This window comes from Vanessa tameamea, chromosome 3 (genome assembly GCF_037043105.1).
Source record: "Vanessa tameamea isolate UH-Manoa-2023 chromosome 3, ilVanTame1 primary haplotype, whole genome shotgun sequence".
Lineage (NCBI taxonomy): Eukaryota > Metazoa > Arthropoda > Insecta > Lepidoptera > Nymphalidae > Vanessa > Vanessa tameamea.
Genome location: NC_087311.1, coordinates 715,501 through 736,849, shown reverse-complemented (window position 1 = coordinate 736,849; position 21,349 = coordinate 715,501). Strand labels below are relative to the sequence as shown.

The following is a 21,349-nucleotide window of genomic DNA, read 5'->3' as shown; positions in this document are numbered from 1 at the left end:
CTTAAATTGAAAATATAGAAGTTTGGTTTTAATCAGAACATTTATAAAAATATATATGAAAAGTAAATGATAAACCGTATTTGTTTAGTTTTATTTAATTCACCGCCGTTTTCTTATCTTATATATTTTACTTTATAGAATATGCAATATAATATACAATATTTTTTGAAAATTCATCAGATTTTGAAAAAAAATTGAATGGGAAACACATTGCAGACCACTACGTATAAACGTTATATTTACAAAGCGGAGCTCGAAATGAAAAATGATCAAAGAAATTCATTTTAAGAGACTTTTAACGATACCCGCTCGATGTGAGCGGTATAACCGTTTGCTAACATAATTTAGTTTGTAGCATTATATAAACTATTTATTACATCAATAAAATAAATTTATTTATTTAAAAAATGTACTTTATGTTTCACTACATTTATATGTACGATATTTTCACATTGTATATCCGCGTGTGTGCGTGGCGTGTACGTACGTATACATATATATATATATAAACAACCTGAAAATGGACATTTTTTTAATCACGAAACCTTTTATTCCTTTTACTCTCACATTTATTGATATAAATTATACGCGCATTTTTTCCTCCATCCTTCTATCGATGTTTTAATTTCGTTGTTTCACATCTGCCGCTTTCACATAGACATACAATAAAAACATGAATTAACTAATCGTAATTTTTTAAGGTCTGACATATAAATTATTATAATATATTATATATACCCACATATATAATAAAGTATTTTGTTTTATAGATGTTTGTTAGTTTATAGAAGCGCTAATATCAAACTTAATCAGACTGTTTAAAAAAAACAAATTTACGTTAGAACACCTATTTATTTTTTTAAATAGTTTAAATAGAATATAACACTGCGAGGGAGACTGCGCGGTGGTAATATATTATGAAAAAAAAAAAAAAAACCGGTGCGAATCGGACTTGCGCAATGAGGGTTTAGAATCACAAAATAAATTTAAGGTTTTCGGATTTTTTTCCTATACTTCAGTTACAAGATATTGCTTTTTGCCAAATTTCGTGATTCTAGTCCAACTGAAAGTATCCGTACAGTATAGAATAGGTTTTGATTCCCGCTGTAAATGTGTCATAAACGGCCATTTCCTTCGATTGCGTAGACTATGAGATTTAATTTTTCATAGTTCCAAGGGACTGCAGACTTTAATGTTTGGTATTAATTTCAAATTTATAACTCTACACATTCCTAGGAAAAAGGGTCTTAACGGTTAGACAGACAGACGGACAGTCGGATAGCAAAATTATCTTATAAGGGTTTCTTTTGTCCAATTATAAATTAACATTAAATTTTCCTTAATAATATTTGACTGAACTGCCTATCGAGCTACGTTTTAATTGAGTGTAAAACGTATAACAGTCTGAAAGATATTATTTAATTAAAACAAAACAGGAAATGTCTTATAATTTGTTTGCATTTTTCCGTTTGATGGAACTCTAGGAATTTAATAAAACAAAGAAGAATGTAAGTCGATATCAAATTCTAGGCCTGTTTGATCGATGGCCTCCGACTTAGAAGCGATATTAAAAAAGTATTTACGCTCGTTATAAATGGATTCCTATCGTATTTGCTATGAATTTTTAATTATATATAATTTTTCTTCGTCTATTGTAAATAAACTACGTAAAGTATTTCGCTCGTATGAAGAATTTATAATAAAATAATATCCCTTCTGTTGCTATGTGACGACGAAAGACATGAAGTAATTTCTGACAGAAATAGCACTGCAGGATCATTTTATTAACAATGTTTTCCTTACATTAAGCTTGTAAATAATACTAAACATTTATTTGGCGATAGGGACTTTGTGCAAGTCCGGCTGGGTAGGTTCACTCACCATATATTCTACAGCCGAACGCCTGTACTTGGTTATGTTGTATTCCGGTTTAAAGGGTGAGTTAACAATAGGCAAAAGATAGAGGCAATTCTTTTTATGATGTCGTTAGGCGAACGAGCTAATGGGCCACCTGATGGTAAGTGGTCACCACCATAGACAATGGCGCTGTAAGAAATTTTAACCATTCCTTACATCAACAATGCGCCATCAACCTTTTGAACTAAGATGTTATGCCTTTTGTGCCTGTAGTGACACTGGCTCACTCACCCTTCATACCGGAACACAACAATACTGAGTACTGTTGTTTGGCGGTAGAATACCTGATGAGTACCTACTCAGACGGACTTACACAAAGCCTTACCACCAAGTAATATTAAGTTGCCAATTAATTTGGCATATTCACCCTAAGAACCGACACGGCCGAGTGGTCAGAATCTTAAAGAAGATTGATGGTTTAATCCGGGGAAAGGATTGCAACTAAGTAAAAATATATAAAAAAAACAAAACTATTCAAGTAAGCTTGTAGAAGGGAAGAGGTAATTCAAGGAATTATTTTTTCTCTATAATAAACATTGAATATTTTAATATCGTCAAACTATTTGCATGTTTAAATTAAAACCAAACATAAGCTAAGTTAAAATAAATCATTTAACAGAAATAGATAAATGAATTTCTCAACGATTTAACAATACATTACTGATAGTCAATAACGACGTACAAGATATAAAGCCTCGTGCACAGCTTGAACGAAACAACATACAAATGCTTAAACTCCATCACATAACGGGCAACACAATAAAACACGCGTTCACAACAAAACACATTTTAATTATAAACTTATTCCATAAACTGCGAAATCTCTTTCGTATTACATTTACGCCGGGAAATAATACATGTCGGTTTTAATATTTCTTCATAATTAGTTCCTTGTGTGTTGCGGTCGAAGTTACGTTACTGAGGGAATCACGCAAACTTTTAAACGTTTATAAATTACACGGCGCGAACTTGACGATGAATTTTCTTCTTCATCATCAAAATTAAAAGTACTGCGGTTACTTTGAAGTTTAATTGAACGAATATGCGAAGTGACAATCAATATTGGGTTAGTTGGTAGTTCGCTATCTGATAATTGCTTTGTGCTTATGATACATTAGTCGTTTTTTTTTGTATGATATAGTAGAACGAGCAAATCAGCCACCTGATGGTAATTGAAGTGGAAATATTAATCATTCGTTACACTGTTGATGCGCCAACAACCTTGGAAACTAAAATGCTATGTCCTCTGTGGCTTGTGCCTGTAGTTTCAATGGCTGACTCACCTTTCAAATCGGAACACAACGATGCTGAGTACTGCTGTTTGGCGGTAGAATATCTGATGAGTGGGTGGTTCCTACCCAGACAGGCTTGCACAAAGCCCTACCACCAAGTGGTAGTAAGTGTTTATTTATCTTACATGGTTCCCAATCCCAAATCGGCTTCAATCAATTTTATACAGCACAGACTGAATAAAACTAACCGCATTATTAATAATTTATTCAGCTATTCAGATACAGGAATAGTTTTTGCACGATCCTCACATCTTCACATTTAAAGTAGGAATGACAATGTATTGGTAATCATGGTATTAAAAGTTTACAAGTCTCTCCTCTCACTGTACCAATATCCGGTTTTGATCAGTTTTAAAACACAAATATTGCTTAATCAAAACAAAAAACAATGTAGACAGTATCCTTGAACTTAAATTATTGGTACTAATAATATTTTTAATACATAAAAGTAATGAAATTTATTAATATTAAAATAAGTATGCTAACACATGGTTATTGAAGGAATGTATTTCAAATCAAATCAAGTTTATTCAAGTAAACTTCACAATGAAGCGTTTTTGAATCGTCAATATTAAAATACTACCACCGTTTCGGAAAGCAGCCTCCAACGAGAAGAAACGGCAAGAAACTCGCATAGTTGCTCTTTTCAAATAAACAGATTAACAATGCTGTTTTTTTACAATAATTAGTGTCCTATGATGGAACCCGAGCCTAAATTGTTTAAATAACTTGGAATATTTTTTAACAAAATTGAGAAATTTATAATTACGATTATATTTCTTAAGTTCATATAGCTCATATATTTTATGTCGACTTGTTATACCGGTAGTGGCCCAGTCTGAGAACTGTATTTGATCGTTTAGATAAAAAGATTTTAACTGAAATATTTTATTAAATTCGTTTTCAATTAATTTTAAAAGTGAATTATATAAAAAGTTGGGATCGTTTGAGCTAAAATTATTAAAGGTAATTAAGCCTTTTAAAGTAATTGGCCTACAAGTGATTTTCCGTTTCTTTTGTTTTTCTTTTATATCTATTGACACCGTTTGGCCACAGTGATCCGATGTTAGGTTTGACAAGATTTCCTTATTAACGGCCTCACAATTACAAAACACGTTGTCTATACAGGTTGCAGAAGTAGCTGATATTCTTGTAGGTTCAGAAAACATTTTATTTAGGTTAAATGACTGAAATAAATTTATGAACCTTGTACTTATGGAAGATTGCACTAAAATATCAATGTTAAAATCTCCACAAATAACAACATTCTTTCGTACAGTACAAACACGCTTAAGGGCATCCTCCAGCACACATTAAAACAGGTTAAAATCTGATTGTGGAGGTCGGTACACGCACATTGCTATAGTATGCTCGAGTTCCACACATGACAATTCAATAGTGCGCTCTATGGAAAGATCCACAATGTCTTTTCGGTCTTTACAGTTTATATTCTGCTTTGTGTATATTAATGATCCTCCATGTTTAGCTGATTTTCTAAAGAACGCACTTGACAATTTAGTTGTTAATACTAGGTGGTAGTTGATGTAACAAGATCCAATGTTTTGTTATACAAAATATGTCAATATTGAAGTACTTTAAAAATAATTCTATTTCATTTTCTTTGCTAGATAAGCTCTGTATATTCTGATGTACAATATTAATAATATATTTACAGTGCTTATCCGTTGTCTTATTACCTAGTTTTTTATTTTATTATTGTTAGTAGCACAACTACTAATCAGGGTATAATATTTTATTTTAATTGTAGTATCTACAATTGGATCAAATACAATAAACAATGTAGCTATATGTCGTTTACATTTAAGTGGCAGGTACATTGTATCCATTATTGTGTATTATGTATCCATTATGCGCCTTGTGAGTGAGGCCGAATCGTATGCAGTGATTGCAAACGGTGCTACCTTATGCAATCATGCTTCCTCTTCATCAACGCTCTCAACTTATGGGTGCGAGATGAGATATTTATTATATTATTTTATTCCATTTTATGGGTTTACTTTAAAAATTTAAAAATTGCAGGTACATTGTATCCTTTTAAAAAGGATACAATGTACCTTTTAAAAAGGATACAATGTACCTGCAATTTTTAAATTTTTAAAGTAAACCCATAAAATGGAATAAAATAATATAATAAATATCTCATCTCGCACCCATAAGTTGAGAGCGTTGATGAAGAGGAAGCATGATTGCATAAGGTAGCACCGTTTGCAATCACTGCATACGATTCGGCCTCACTCACAAGGCGCACCAAAATAATATGTGGAACGTGCACAAAGACCAAAAAAGCCTCTATTCCATTTAATGTTAGAGTACCGTTTCACATTAGTCATATTTAAATTTATCAAAGAAAGTCATTGGGTTATTTGTTCAAGATTTTTTTAAATGCTACCTTTGAAAGTTTGCAGGACCACATACAATCAAAGAACATGAATTAGCCACCTCATCAGAGCTTAAATTAATTGCATATAAAGTGCATCTCTGTTTGTGTGTAATGATGTATGCACATGGCTAGTCTTCGGGGATTAGCCGAAATTCGGTCAAGAGGGCATTATTTATTACAGTGACAATCCTGCAAACTATTAGGTGGATTAGTTAACATACCTATTTACACAAGCTAGTTAATTAATCACCACGGTACCATTTAACACGACGATAAATTGCAAGTGATACATATTTAAGTACTTTCAAAGAAACTGTTGAATCAACTATAACTACTACTATGAATTCTCAAATAACTAATTCAATATCTGCGGTGATTTAATCGTGACCGTGATGATTGAAGACTGCAGATATCATTACAACGAATACACGTTCTGATTTATTTACAATGTATATTATCAATATAGTTTAATTTTTACATAATTATATATATTCGCGCAAAGGTAGATTTGAATTTCGATCATTGACAACAGTGACGCCATTTTGAATTATATCACAAGCCACGAAGTACCCTGACATTTATTATTGTCTTCTTTTTCTTTGCGAAATAATTTGTCTCCTATTGGCACAACGAGTCTATCTTACTAATTAAGAATTCCATTAAATTACATTATTATATAACCTTATAAAGTGATTTAAAGTACTTGTAACGGCCTCCTTCGGTATATTATATTTAAATTTTTTAATTCTTAACAATGCTAAGGTACTTTTAATTACTGCTTAAATTACGATAATCCTCATGTCTTGACTGAAAGTCTTATTTTAAATAATATATAAATATAGAAAGAAACAAGTATAATATAATAATAAAAATAATAAAGAACTTTTTTACGTATCTCTAATATATAAGTATTTATATAAACTTGTATAAGTTTTATGAGAATGTAACTAAGGGAACATCGTAAAACTGACGGTAGGTAGGTAAAACATTCAAATGCTAGGGCAAGCGGCGCACGGCCACAGAGCAGAGGCGATTCTAGATTCACATTCGGAGACTGTCAGTATTTGCTTCAATTAAATTACTAATTTATTTTCAAATGATATTTGTCTCATTTTATTCCTTATGTAACACGGTGACTATAGCTTTTGCAAGCCCGTCTGTTTAAGCGCTTTATTTTTTGCCTAAAATTATTTTTTCATAAAATTTATTAACAGTTACGTTCAATAGGTACATTGTTATGAAATATTCATGTGTTTCACCTGAAATTTCGAAGATAATATCAATCATGACATAACTATCGGAACCGGTATTTATTGACTTTAAAGCTATTTTATACTACGGTTGACGCATCTTGACCTATAAATAAAAAATATCTTTTTTTATTTATAGGTATATTTCAATTTTTAAAAAAATATAATGAATGAAATGAAAACGTTCATTAGTTAATTTCGGGGACTTATTTTATAATATCTAGTTAATATTAATATAATTAGGTAATGGGTGGAAATTGACCAGATATACCAAATCAGTCACCATCCCAATCGGATATTTATTTATATTACCCACTTCAGTATCAAGATTGCAGAGTTGTTGTACTTGACACATAGTCACACTTCCATGAGGTCGATTAAATGAATATTCATGAGATTAACGACGCGAGCAGCCAGGGGCATGGTGGCCATTACTGATACACGTATTGTATCTGTCGCTGTAATTTAGGATGATTTCAAATCTAGAATAGATAAAATAAAATATTCTTCATTGAACTCATGAGATTGCTTATTTTAAGTTGAAATCATTTAGTGATTAAAGACGCTGGGAAATTTGTAGCATTACCAAAGGAATATTTGTTTTATAATACTAAAATGCTTACACTTTTAAAATGTCTGTGAAATAATTCTGATCTGCAGAGTTATTCTGTAAGAATAATTAGAAGCTCACCTCTCACGATCGTGTGAAATGCAAGAAGGTCATATGCGGCTTAGGCTTTCATAATTATAGCATGTACAGGATCACGCATCAAAATAGCATATCACTCCAAATCGGCTTACAACATTTCACGAATGAGATACGACGTTAGACAGAATAATATTTTATTATATTTTAACTATGTATTATCCGGAATCCACTTCAGGTCTTTGTGCAAGAATCTGGAAAACTATTCACCCATCAGTTATTGTAGCGTTAAACGTGATCTCTGTCTGAAGAAGGAATTTAATAACACCAGTAGTGATATTATTTATTTTATTCATTTCTCCTTGTTCTATCTGAAAATAATCTTAACGTATTATAAGAGATATCAAATACCATTTCAATTAAATGAAAATTAATATTTAATTTTCATTATAAATAGATGTTAGCCGAAAACATTCCTAAATTAAAATACCACATTTTTTTACTAAAAACTAGTAAAAAATGTCCTGTATCATGATATAGTTGATTTCGTTACCAAATTTCCCGGTAACATCCGGTCCGGTCTTTCACGCGTTATTGTGTAACAAATATCCGAGGGCAAACTTTCTTATTTTCAATTTAAGTGAAATTTATAAGCGAAACAACTAACACGGTACCGCTAAGTAATTCCTTTAAATATTTTACTTAAATCATTTCTACCAAAACACATTTGCCGTAGGACGAAATCATCCAAACCACTCGGTATCCACATCGTGATTGTCCACTTCGTAACATAAACAAATATCTCACAGCTGGGCAATATCTTCTTTTTGTATACGGGTGGGTTTGTTTATTACACTGTTCGACTACGAATTTGCATATTGATAGATACACAATGCAGAAAAAGTAAAACGGCTTCAAAAAATGAACTACAACGGAAAATAACAAAAACAATGAATATAAAAACAATTCATTTAATTATTTATTTAAAACATTTTAAAGACTGTATATACCTAACTGTCGATAGAATATCTAACATTGAAGATCGTTTGACATTTAAAGTCATTTAAAAAAGTATATGATATTTTTGTTTAATATGAATTAAATAGGTACCAAATTAACAGCAAAATGTATAAGCGAAATTGTTAACATCGCTGACAATGAATATTTTAAAACCCATTCATGGTATCCTAACTCAGCGATTTTCGTAATGTTCCGCTCATATTCATTAACAGGCTTAACTAAATGGCCATAACAGCCTCTAAGGGTACTTAGGTGGGCTTGCTCAATTTTAACGAATTGAATATAATTTAGACCTAACAAACCTTTGCGTAATATTAAATACAAGATTGATCAATTATTCAATTGGGTTTGTGTTAATTGTAAAAATGTTTGTAGTTCATTGACCTTCGTTAGTTTTTAATTACCAAGCATAGGTTAATTGAGTTCCATTGAAAAAATGTATTTCAAATATACTTTTTGTTTTAGAAGTCTAAACTAAATTTAACAAAAATTGCTCTCTTAAACAATTACAAAATTTGCATTTGGCGTTTTTGCATGGAGGTATGTGAAAACTTTCACGGTGATCGATCAAAAAGTCTCGAAGTCTATTAATTTCAAAATGTGAATTTCAAAATTAGGAAAAAACTCAATACATATTATTAAAATTATTTACAAATGAGACTTTTTTAATAGGCCAAGATGGCGTATTAGATAGAAGTCCTAGATCTTAACGAACGGGATATAATCTGGGCTATCATCTATTTAAAGTGCACATTTGTATTTTTTAATTAATCTGTGCTCCGTTGTGAAGGAAAACATGCATGTTTCAGATTAAATGCAACGTAATTATCCTAGGAAGAATTAATCTAATTAATTAATTAAAAAAAAAATACTACTACAGCTTACTACTATAAATATATTTTAAAGATAGGAAGTTTTCTTCACACATCCGACGTTACACATCAAGAACAGTCTAGCCGTAAGATTTATGTACCATACTTGCCCAAAAAAGATAAACCTTCGCGTTCCAATTTCCGTTCAATTTAGCCTTGGATTTTTTTTGCTATTCAGACCCAATTCTCTGCTTTCATTTGTCTGTCGTTTGTCTGATGGATGTCCTCGTTTAAGATCTTATATTGAGTAGTATTTAGCAATGCGTCGCCTGATTTTGACATCGATTGAGATCATTTTATCATGTTGGGGGAGATGTTTTTTAGCTCTTGAAACGATAAAAGTAAATGATGATTTTCAATTACTAACTTATGAATAAAAGTCTTTGTTGAAAGTTCGAAGCAAATTTCTATTGGTAAGAGTAGTTTTTATATGAACATGTAACTGCTAACGACCAGATTTTTTAATAGTTATTATTATATGTACAATAAAACAAAATAAACAAATATGTTATTAAAATATCATGAGACTGACACTTAAATAGTTATTTATTAACTTAGGTGGAATGCGAGGTGGAATTCTTTTGCTAAATAAATCATTTAAGTTCATCCATTTCCTGAGTAGTAGAAGACATCGCTGTAGTAGAAGATGGTTGGCAAAATTAAGTGAATTTTCATTCAACGAACAATAAGCGTTCGAGCGACATCAGCATGGGGAGAGACAAAGGGCTTAATGGGATTGTCCGTCAGTAACCCCCTCCCGTCAGTCACTCCCTGCTGTCCGTCTGTCGGACATCAAGAGGAAGTATCATTAACCATGGCTTGAAATTAAAAACTTTTAAACTATTTTTAACAATGCCAATTATTAAATTAAATTAAATTATAAAAAGAAACAATAATTGATAATGCTTATTATAAAAAAAAGTTGGTGCATGCTAAATATACTCCGTTTTTAACATACATATTATATAGTTGATTATATATTATGTTGAGTATGTTTTATTGAATTGTTATATTAATTTATATATTATACGTAGTATCTCAAACCCCGCTCTCGAATTAAGAATATTTCGATTTCAACTTATAAATAATACGAATTAACTAGGAAATATTTCTTTGTATTTCTGATAATCTTTGGGCAATTATTTTCGTAGAATTTAAAGAAAGAAAAAATTAAAAGCATTGTCACAGTCGAATTGGTCAAATTCAGTGAGAAACAGAATCCTTGCCTAAAATAGCACCACAATAAAAATAAGAACCGTTAAGCGAGCTGATTGCTTCGTTAAAAATGCAGATGCCGTGAGAGGTGGGATCCCACATTATTCGATTGTTCAATGCGACTTGCACGGCCCGTGTTTTTCTTTCGCGTCGTTCGTTCACGGAAACTGGATGTAGTTGTTCATTAAAATTTGTCCGGAACTTTAAAATTACTTTAAGGCGCTCGCGGGTAGTTTTTCTTTGAGTTGTGTGCGAGTTGGCAACTAATCTGCATGCGTAATGCACGTAAATAACTTCGGACGTGAATGTCTGACTTGTAAATGCAGCCTCGTTCCACAAATCGGGTTATCGTCGACTTATACTTCTGTAATGTCGATTTTATTCCTTAAACTTGTCTCCGAATTTCTTGGCGTTGCAAAAGTTTTCAATCACATGAATGAAGTTGTCGTGAAATTGCGTTAAATTTTCTGGTTTATTACGTTTTTTAGGGTTTGGAAAATAATATATACGTCTGGAAGAGAATGTGCAAATTAGGTATCTGATAGTAAGTCACTAACCGTCTTTAAATAATGCACCTTTGTAAGAAATTTATGATGTGATGTCTCTTGCACCTGTCAGTAAACTAGCTCACTCATTTTCGAACCGAAATAAAGTTATAGAAAGTATGATTTTAATGGAATAAATTTATTACGGTGGGCTAATAATTTAATATTAATTGTTTAAACTTACCTATGTACCCAAATAGACTTGATTTATTATCTTTAGCTAAGCAAACACTGTTTTCATGAATTGATATAAAATATTTCTTTTCTTACATTATCCTTACTTTTATCGCATATATTTTAAATTTTCCTTTAAGATATTCTGTGCTTCGCAAGTTCGCGTTGACTCGTTCCAATTAAGCAAGTTTTGGCAATATATCGACGGTGGAGATCGTAGGTCCAATCATTGTCAAACATGAAACCTCGTTAATCCAGCGCCACTCTTTCAGTACCCAATCTGGTGGACTCGCTTCCTTTCAATCATATTTACAGGGACGAACAATTAGGTTACCGATGACAAATTGTATGAATTTTTATTTTAGTAAATTTTATAATCGTAATTAAAGATTTATTTTTATAATTATTGTCGTGTATGCTCAGTGAAAAATAAATATTTACGACGAGCACTTGTTCTAAGAATGAAGAACATAAATCTTGTCATAATAAAATAATTGTGCTAATTTCTCTCTAAGGGCCACGGTATTGCACCCTAGCCTTCACTTTCTGGAGACAAAATGTATAGCGCTGTATGTTACGTGTTTGTAATACGGTTTAATAGCGGTGTTGCTCAAATTAAAGTACCATTAATGTAAGGTTCATGTTGCGGGTTGATATGCAATAAAATTTCGAGGTTGAAAAATATGCCGAAGTCAGTATTGTACGAAATGATTTCTTTTTGTTATACTTCTGCGCGCTCTTTTCGTGAACCGCACCGTAGATCATTTGTTTACTACAAATTCACTAGCAATATTGAAATAAAATGTGGAATAAATAAATTGAACGATTGGTTTTCAGGTCATCCAAGCGGACAACGCTGCAAGGGACTCATTTGCTTGATGCGCACTACAACGCAGGTTAGTGGCAAGGATAATTTAGCCAACATTGACGGTGTGGTGGTTGGTGCACTCATTTTAGCGTTTTTTGGAGATTCCGCGTATTATGCGTGCCTAGCTCACAGCACATGATGGGAAACCTGTACGAGCACTGCACTTCTCTTTTCGTTCGTTTAATAGTAATATCAAAACTCATGCAATAAATATTGTTTTCGTAACGGACGTTTTCTTCAGCATCACACAGAATAAATAAAAAAATGCCCATTTTTCTCAATTCAATGCTAACCCTTTGAATGAAAAACGACACATTGGTTGGTTGGTCGGTATTATTTTTATATCGATAAATAAACTATGATCTCCGATGAAAAAACATTTAAAGCTTAGCAGTTTTTGCAATCAAAATATAATCCCAATATTGATACGCAATCAACCCAAAGCAGACATAACATTCGGTAAACATATTCCAAATAAAAATTCCTCCATTTCTTTCACAATCTCTTTAATCTTAGACGCCTCGACAGCGGCACGCTTGCATCCCGTTCGACTGATCTCCAATCAAGCGAGATTATCTTGTAATTTTATTATGGCAGGTCAATGGATTGCGAAAAAGGTAAATTTGATTTTTCTATATTATTCATTTTCTCTCAGGAAAGTGGTGTTTTATGTTTATTATGGAAATAAGTTTTGCCAGTATTCATTATAGTTCGATCTTTACTATTATGACAGGAGCTGGTTTAGTTTACGCCCAGTGGATCAGAATTGCGATTCAATGAGGAAATGCTGCTAGCATTATTGTCGTCATTCCACACAGTCATGATTTGTCCAGTAGGTATTTTTTATTTTTTTAGTGAAGTTTTTTTATGTGGCGTGTGAGGAAACTGGCAGATATCGTCATAAGGAAAAAGTGTTCTGACATCCAGGCGACCTTATCGGCCCTTTCTCATGACATTTTGTTATTGTTTTAATGCACACGGGTTTTTTAATTATAAATATATATGTATTTTAAATTGTATCTGTCATTTATATATATACATTACATATATATTATATAATATATATGTATATATATAAATAGTTTTTATATAAATCTATACTTATTTAAATAATCTGCGTTGTCTGACGCATAGCCAAAATTATCGAGTATAGAAAGCTGACATTTATAAAATATATTTAGTTTATAAAGTAAGCATTTTTGGACAACTTCAGGACAAGAAATGGGCATAAATTTGTATGAATTTTACCCTTACAAAGTTGGTATGGACCGCTAGTCGATGAGAAAATTGTTGGGTTTCAATCAGAATGTTTAATTTAAGTTCTAAGTGATGTACACCCACTCCTAATATTCCCGTTAGTGATTAGGGGTACATGAGTTACTTATAAAATAGTACATTCTCGTGAATTGCCATCTGTCTTGCTGCTGTCCACACATACATGCATACATACACACATGAACAACATTTTGAGAAAAGATGTTAAGTAAAATAAAAATAAAAAAACCTTATAAATCAGAATAACATATAAATATAATTCATATTTTTTCTTATAAAAGGTGAAACAATTAAATCTATGCATTTGATTTTTAATTTAAATCTTGGAAAAATCACAGTAAGACTATTCTATAAGAAAAAAACTCACAATTAACATTTGAATATTATCGAGAAATTATAGCTAATGGTACGAGACATTATCTGTAGTATTTATGACATTTAAAGTATGTATTTTATGAGTGAGGCAAGAAGTGAGTTACTTTTAAATATCACTGCAGGTTCTGGTACTCGCGATTAGAGAACAAGTTTAAAGTATTCGAATACAAGTTACGTTTTTCGAGGCTATTTCTAGTCCCTTTCTTATTCTATGCCTCTTCTGATGTAACCTGCGCCGAGAGGCGACTGACAATGTTCGGATCGAAACGATACAGCGGCTAATCCTTTGTAGCGTCAGACCTTTGTTGGAAGAATTTTATATATTACCGGCTACCCGCGCCCGCTTGAGGATTAGGTTAAATAAAGATTTTACTTCGTAGTAAGGAAATACCCATTTATGTATCTACAACAATAGCAACAGCATTAACAGCCTGTAAATTTCCCACTGCTGGGCTAAGGCCTCCTTTTAAGGAAAAGGTTTGGAGCATATTCCACCAAGCTGCTCCAATGCGGGTTGGTAGATACAGATGTGGCAGAATTTCGTTGAAATTAGACACATGCAGGTTACCTCACGATATTTTCCTTCACCGCCGAGCACAAGGTGAAATATAAACACAAATTAAGCACATGAAAATTCAGTGGTGCTTGCCTGGGTTTGAACCTGCAATCACCGGTTAAGATGCACGCGTTCTAACCACTGGGCCATGTCGGCTCTATTTATGTATCTACATAAAATGCTATCATTCTGAGAAATATCGGTCGGGCAATTGGGTCTCCTGATGGCATTTGATACACTTATGAGATAAAAATTAAAAAAAAGTCGTTAAAGAACATTTGTGGATTAAATGATATGAATGATTTCTTAGGTAATAAAACACACGGCTAATTTATTGATGATTTAGGTAAATATCACAATGAAAATATCTATGGGAATTTAAAATTTTCAATTAATTTCTACTACTATTCATTTCTTCATATTAATCTCTTCGTTTTGTTGATTTGATTGTTTGTTTGTTTTGTCGTCTTATGAAATTACTCGATGCTAAAAGCATTCCCGATATGAATCCATCCAATTACCAAATCCATTACATCCAATTAATTGAAGGTTTTTTTGTGAAAATGAAAGTATATTTTTAGTCCCCTTTCATCAATTCCTTTCATGAAACATTCGAGTGAAACGTATTTGACGAAAAAAGGTTACCATTCGATAATTAAACATTACATTCAAATTAAGAATCTTCGATGAAATGTGTTCATAGACGATTAAGAATTGCGAAACGCGCACATGACACACCGTTACTGTGTGTATTGTGTTTATCAGATAATCCTTCGTGTCACAGCGGCTGAATCTCCTTCAATCACAAGGGATTACGTGATATTAATTATTTATACTCTGACTTGATAGCATTGAGAGCTCGCCTGAATAAACATAATAATAAAATAACATTTTTATTATTTTGTTGATATATCATATTGGTAGGTGGAGCTAATGGATCACCTGATGGTTAGTGGTTAATACTGCCTTTAGTGCGCTACCAACCTTGGGAAGGTGTTATGTCCCTTGTAACCAAAATAAAGAGGTATTTTATGTTTGACAGTTTTACCTATACGATGAGTGGGTGGTACCCAGACAAAGCCCTACGACTTCTACGACGAAAGCCCTAAGCTTCGGGTTGTAGCCGAATGGGTCATCAGTACCACTCTCTTATTTAAATTGGCTTAGAGTGGTACTGATGACCCATTCGGCTGCCGCGTTGAGGTACGTGAGAGTCCCGGAGGGCCGAATCGCGTCAGAATTAGAAGTTTCATCCGCACCACGTAGATTTCCGAAAATCCACAACAGCGTCGTTTTGAAGGTATTTTTGCCTCGCACAACTACTCTGTCGAACCAGCTTTTCCGGCAAGAAAAGAACCTACACATTCCTAAAAGGTAGTAACGAATCTGCAAGTACCCCGGTGTTGTAGATGGCAATGGGCGGTGGTAGTCACTTTCCATCGGGTAAGCCTCCTCCTAAGCTCGTTTGCCTTATTTTTATTAAAATATACTACGTTTCGTATGTACACCCGGTTTAAGCTTAGAATACTAATTTGATAAGCGTGAATATAATTTTTTTGTACTGAAATATCTGCCAGAAAATCTTTTAACGGATTAAACCTACCGCATGGAAATATTTAGCATTTACTAGAAATTGATAAAAGCTTTAAAGAGCCCCTCGTGTTCCGTCACACTCTAAGCCCTCTTTTAGCCTTATAGGAGCAGATACATATATCGGACTAAGGAATTTTCAATTCCACCACGTACACCTTTGTAACCTATTCTTGTAAGAGCTTTATGCGTATAATAAAATTGTTGGGGAGAATCGAGAGTACGTCTTTGTTTATAAGTATAAATATAAAAGTATTTGATTGATTACTTTTTATAGTCATTACGTCGGATTTTAATGTCTTTTTATTTATTGATCTTCGTGTAGGCATCGTTTGTACAGTAATGAAATTAATGTTGCTTTTGATGTGATCGACAGCTAGTGACGTGCCTTGAGGAAAAGGCTGACATTCATGACGTGATGGAAATATCGTCGTTGCTATATATTTTTATAATTATAATAAGAAAAATTGGTTTTCATTAATGAACCAATTTAATTTATTTAATAAATATATAAATATTGGAAAACATCACATACATTTCTGATCCCAATGTAAGTAGCTAAAGCACTTGTGTTATGGAAATTCAGAAGTAACGACGGTACCACAAACACCCAGACCCAAGACAACATAGAAAACTAATGAACTTTTTCTACATCGACTCGGCCGGAAATCGGGAGTGGCGTACCCATGAAAACCGGTGTATACACTACTCGACCAGGGAGGTCGTCATAACATAGCCATTTAAATTAATTTGCTTTGTTTAAATTAAGTATAGATTCTATGAATACGAAATTTCATTCATCTGCTGGGCGTCTTTTGACGGCATATTTTTATGTTTCTTTTGTTAACATTTAAACTTAAAAGATGAGCCCAAAAAGCGCTGGCCCCGACGTTCCGTTAGTGCGAACTGCCATGCCACCTGCCAACCAACTACGCACTTTGCTTCTAAAAAAAGTCAAATCAGCGTCTTTTTATTATTTGTGCCGACATATATTTATTTTGTTCGTTTAAATTCATTTTGTTCGTTAGTGTAGTTTGTATTCAATCGTTATTGCTTGCGTAAAGATTTTGGTATGGTATTATCATCGTAGATTGCAAAATATTACACAAAATTCGTATCAAGTAGCTGTTTCCAAAAAATGTTTATGGATTGGAATTAAATATTTCAGTATATCACATACATCTTGAAAAGTAAATAAATAAATTTATTAAAAGTTCTTTCCTATTTTTGAATTACATACTCGTGATTTGTAATCGATGCTTGTGGTCTTAAACCATGTAAACATAACTGAAATTTCACGGGTTTAATTTGTTTTTATAATTCATTTCGTACTCAGTGAAGTAAACGCCATATAGCGTGTCCACCAACCGTCATCAGAGTGACGCGGGGGACACGCCATACGGCAGATATTCATCCAGATGTTCAAATAAGCTTCAAACAAACTTTTCCACAAAGGAGCGAACGCTTTGTATGTATACACACACACACACACATATATATATATATATATATATAATAATAAATGTAATAGATACTTAGAAATAAATGTAAGCATTCTAAAATGAAGTTGTGATTTGAATATGTATGTTTTGAAGAACTTTGTACACCATTGCGGCTTTCCAAATAAATAAATATATAAAATGTCAATTTTGTGTCGCTATAATTTTTGAAGTGGGCAACATTATAAAAAAATAACAAACATTGGCGGGAAAAAAAGGGTCTCTTCTAGATCTCTGGAACCGAGAGCATTGTTATAACTTATTTTACAATTATAAGCTCGATTTATAAATTAGATTAGTAATAATAATAAGAACGGTAGCTGTCGACGCGATGATTGGTGTTTTGTTTTGGCATTAAGGTTATGTAATTAAATGAGAACATGAGTTTGTATTTTTGTTTTGTTTTAAAATGATTTAATAAAGTGTAAGATGATTGTTTCTTTTTTTAATAATTTCTGCTTCGAACTCCTAAATATATATTATATTTAAAATATCAGCTGTGCACATACCGTCTTCACTGCTTGTAAATTTCTATATCACAATTTCCCGCGTTTCGCGACGTGTGTCATTCTAGGTGACAGATGCATAAAATACACAGATAATATATATTCATATTAAATATGAATCTACTACTAATTAATATTTTATTAAAGATATGTATACACTACAATAATTTTAGGCTGTTACTGTAGATTTGTAATTACGCTTATTTTTATTTATATCGTCACAAATAAAAACCATAATATAATCTCATTGAGAGCAAGTTTTCCCGCTGTTAGTTAAAAGGAAAGTTGTAAGCGTCTGTTCTCACAGAACTTTCAGTGGGTCACCGTCGCGCGTGTGTTGGAAAATTGAGTCACTTAGAAATTCGTACGGAAAAACTTTTAACTTCTCTTAGAGTTTTATCTTTTTGTTTACGTAATAATTTTCGTTTATGAGGTTGTAGAGTTTAGTCTAATTTGCGTGTAATAGAAACCAACAATAACTTAACAATACGGTTTGGGTATATTATTTAACCAGGTTATCTTCTGAACTTAAATATATCGGTGCGTTAATTTGAGCTACATAATTATTATTTTAAGTTATTATCCAATCGAAGATAAGAACTTTCGAAAAGACCAGCGTGGTTTACGTTTACCTCCTTATACGGGTTTAGTTTTTGAAATGTTTTTTTTTTTAAATGATATCTAATTATAGAGTTTATGGGAGAGTATTGTTTTTAGGATATCTTATGTAAAAACAGCTATTATAACAACAATAACCGTTTATTTAATTAAAGTGTTCATTAACTTAAGATGTCAGGCCGTCGATTAAAAAGGGGGATCGTAGAAAATTTAAAAAGTCATCCAATCGACTGACTCTCCTAATTGTGTTTACGACTCCTTGACAACTTTTTCTATCAAAAGTTACGCCTCTTTACCGTTACGAGAGTATTTAATTTCCCGGTGATAGTGACATCGCACTCAATTTGCAATTTATTTTTAATTCAAATGGCAGCACTGGACGGGAGAATTTTGCGACGCTGGAAAAGTTTTTAAAGTGTTGCAGCTATTCGTGACTCTTTTGTATATTGTCGCTTTATTTTGAATGTTGACATTTTAACTTGGTGGTAGGTACCACCTATTCATTAGATATTCTATCGGCATACTGTAATATTTGGTATTGTTGCAAGGAGTTGTAAGATGAGGAATGATTAATATTTCTTTAGGACAATATCTATAAGCTGTCTGTACCATTTACCATCAGGTAGTCTGTTTCCCATTCCGTCTACCTGTATTCTATAAATAAAAATTAAAGCAAATATTTTTAATATTTCTGGAAATACGATCATTTTAAACTCATGTTTAAAATATAAATTTAATACAATAATTTCAACAAAATAAAATAAGGACTGCCATTGGACATCTGTTTAGACGGATGTTCTTTTGATAAATATCAGACACCATTAAATAAATAACAATGCATGAGGTAATAAAATAAATTTAAGCAGCTACCTCCCATTTAATCCCATTAAAAAAAAGAATCGTTATAGCTATAAAAGAGAAATTAAAAATATAACAATGAGATTATCTTCGTCAGACAGTCTGTGTATTTCTAATACAAAAACTTACATCGTAACCATTAATATTTTACTAATATATCGATCTATTTCCCATTCGCCAAGTGTCCAGAGTGTAACTTGCGATATGGAACTTTGTACCAAAATAAGATATTATATAATAAGATATATCTTTAAGAACTATTGCTACAATGCGCGCGAGAAATTCTGCTGCTTCAGTATAATTTTCAAAATTATGCTTAACTATTATTATTTTTGACTATTATTCGACTTGGCTTGATTATTATTTGAATTGAAAAATAATACTCTATTTATTAATTACTTCTAAAATTACAATTGTGGTAAATTTATTTTAATAACATAAACATAGTAAATTAGGACAAGGCATAAAGTTAAGAGCAACTATGCGAGTTTCTTGCCCTTTCTTCTCGCTGGAGGCCGTTTTCCGAAACGGTGGTAGTGATTAAATATTGACGATTCAAAAACGCTTCATCGTGAAGTTTACTTGAATTAAATTGATTTGATTTGATTCGTGTTGTTTATGTCGATCAAATTTACGCTTAATTGGCGGTTTGGCGAGCAACTTCATCATTAAGTCTTCACGTGACATTGTTCCCGCGCTTCATAATCTTCATCATTTGTCGTAACGCGATTTAAATACAGAAATCTAGATAAAGCTACATCGTCCGCAGTAATGCTACATTGACCGTATCATTGTTGTGGTTATCTTGTTATTTTCCAAAGGTAAGTTTCCACTACGTAAACGATATTACAAGTCAGTATAGTTTTATGTGTATTTAAACTTTAGAACATAAAAATGAGTACCTACAAATCATAACATGCAATATAAGGTAAAATTTTAAAACGTTACAGATTCAAATTACAACCTCGAAATTTTATATTCTAAACATAATGAAACGAATAAAATGTACTTTATACAGGATATTACATGAAATAAAATGATAGCAGAGCGTGGTTTCGATCCACGGACCTCTGGGTTATGGGCCCAGCACGCTTCCACTGCGCCACTCTGCTGTTGATACTATATCTTGAAAAATGTCGTAGCATACTTTCATGCTCGCATATGTCTATGCCTTATATACCGTTGAATTTAACTAGCGTTTACTTAATATTCTACTGCTCATATCATACTAAAGTAATAACGAGGTTAGTTTTGTTGTTTGTTTATTTAAAGTTTAATATTTTTTGAGATTAATATTGTTATGTTCATGTAGTCTAAAAGAAAATTGGGACATTTTTCAAATAAATGTTACAAAAACTATAAAAATAAATACTATGAAAAATCATAAGAATAATTATTATTTTTAGTAAAATAATTGAATAAATAGGAAATATTGTTGTTATCAAAGCTCTTTTAACGATTATTCGTCAGTATAAAAATGTGTGTTCGTAAAAATACGAAAATTCACACTTTTTGTACAAGCAGATCGTTCCTCTGATCTAGTTCAATCTTCGTGTAGTTATCGTTGAATAGTAAAACGCTATTATATCATTAAAAATTAAAAACACGACTGGTCAGGATTAATTTATTAATACATTTATTGCCAATGGTATCCATGATTTAAGGATTCAAATATTCAAATCAGGTATTTACAAGATGCGGTGTTATCAAAAACTCATACATATGTACATGCACACATGAACCCTGAAAAAAATATGCTTCTTTTTGGGTTGTTGTAAATAATAAGTTGTTCATTTTAGTGGAGGTTGTCACAAAACGTTGCGTCTAAACATTTAATTATATATCACTATTTAAACAGTTATAAAATTAAAA

General features: G+C 32.1%; 1 non-coding gene across 1 annotated transcript; it reads right to left on the bottom strand.

The window, feature by feature from the left end:
* Window positions 1-20,517: 20,517 nt before the first annotated feature.
* On the bottom strand, window positions 20,518-20,589 carry Trnam-cau (transfer RNA methionine (anticodon CAU)). The gene has a single exon. It is a non-coding gene; the product is annotated as a tRNA-Met (tRNA).
* Window positions 20,590-21,349: the final 760 nt, after the last annotated feature.